The following is a 2142-nucleotide window of genomic DNA, read 5'->3' on the forward strand; positions in this document are numbered from 1 at the left end:
AGTCTCTAAAAACTTAAAATGATTATTTTAATTTTTAACAAATTTAAAGTGATTTATTTTAGTCAAATGGAATGATAATGTATCAGGTTTAGTTGACCTAAAGTTTGTTCATGGACTAAGCTCTAGCAACTAATAGTATATTGAATATAAAAAATAAAAAATAAAAAATGAAGAAAAAAAAACCCAAAACTAGGATTAAAAAAAGTATACAAACATGTCCTTTATGTTTTTAATCTATTTCGTATTTACTATAATACCCTCATTCCCGCCCATTTAAATTTTGAAGTACACATTTCCAAATATTAAAAAAAAAAAAAAAAAAAAAGAAAAAGCGCCGAGAAAGACTGTCTTCTTCGTTTTCCTCTCCATTCCAATCCCAATTTCACAACCTAACAAAATCCCTAACCCTAGAAATCGAATCCTCTTATTAACTTTATTATACCCCAATTGCTAATTAATTTTTATTCAAAATCCCATTCCATATATCTCACCTGCAAATCCGACCCAAGCAAGCAGCATTCAAATCTCTATCCCCAAACCACATTTATCAAAATCTGAGGTACCTTTTAACCCTTTTTTTTCCATTCAAGTTTTGGTTTTTACAGTGTTTTTTGGTTTCTTAGGGTTAGTAATGGGTTTTTATGATTTGGGTTTTTGTTGTTTGAGACAGTGGTGGAAGAGATGGATGGAAAGAATAGTAATGAAATTGAAATTGGGAATTCAAAATGCCAAGAGAAAGGTAAACATTTTTCTTTTCTTTTCTTTATCATCTGACTATTCTGAAAAGAAAAGCAGTTAGTATTTTGATGTAAGAAATCTAAAACAATGGAAGGACTTTTTCTAGTCTATGGCCTACACCTTAGTTTTGATGGTCAACATAGACTCTTTTTTTTTGGAAGGCTTGATTAGGAATCCATTAATTTTAACATTGGTTATTTATTTATACTCGTTCCATCAAGAAGTATCATTGACAGTTAATTGTCAAGTTACTGTTCACCAAAATACCTCTATTCGCCAAATGATGTTTTAAGTGAATATACACAAATAGCCTCCTAATAGGATGAGGCTTTATTACATAATGGCGATCATCTTACATTTGTTTGATGCTTGGGGATTTTGTTATTTTTCATTTTTGGTTGTTTAAGTCAGTGGTAGAAGAGATGAATGGAAAGAATAGTATACTTGTCAAAAATGAATGGAAAGAATTTTTTTTTTTTTTTTTTTTTTTTTTTTAATATTTGGAAATGTGTACTTCAAAATTTAAATGGGCGGGAATGAGGGTATTATAGTAAATACGAAATAGATTAAAAACATAAAGGACATGTTTGTATACTTTTTTTAATCCTAGTTTTGGGTTTTTTTTTCTTCATTTTTTATTTTTTATTTTTTATATTCAATATACTATTAGTTGCTAGAGCTTAGTCCATGAACAAACTTTAGGTCAACTAAACCTGATACATTATCATTCCATTTGACTAAAATAAATCACTTTAAATTTGTTAAAAATTAAAATAATCATTTTAAGTTTTTAGAGACTGAGGAAAAAAAAAAAAAACATCATTTTAAGTTCGTTATGAACTAAACTAATTCATGAACGGAAGTTTAGAGACTAAAAATGTATTTTTTGTTGTATATATAGGTATATATATGGATAAGTTGTAATAATAATATTTGAGTTTAGAGAGTATTATTTCATAAAGTTGATAAAGTAAAAATTCAAGTTCTCAAATTTTCTAAGATAAAATTCAAAATTCAGTATTTTCGATCGGTCAAAACTTTGGCTCGATCAATCGAAATGGTAAGAAAATAATCTTGGAGTCTCTAGATGATTCGATCGCTATTCGAAAAGAGTACTCGATCGATCAAAAGAAACTTTCAACCAATCGAAGATCGTAAAAAATGATTTTCTGTAAAATTTTCTAGCGACTGTTTAGAAAAGTTTAAGAGGTTTCAAGTCTAGTTAATGGTTTTATGAAACATTTTGACTCTCTATACGTACCTTTTGATGAAATATAATCCTATGGGTATAAATAGGAGCTTATGTTCACTTGAAAAATAACAAAAGAAATAGTAAGTTATAAAGAAATATAAGAAATCCTGTGGTCGTTATCTAGAATTGTTATCTGTAAAACTCAATATCTT

This window comes from Quercus suber, unplaced genomic scaffold, assembly GCF_002906115.3.
Source record: "Quercus suber isolate HL8 unplaced genomic scaffold, Cork oak 2.0 scaffold_82, whole genome shotgun sequence".
NCBI lineage: Eukaryota > Viridiplantae > Streptophyta > Magnoliopsida > Fagales > Fagaceae > Quercus > Quercus suber.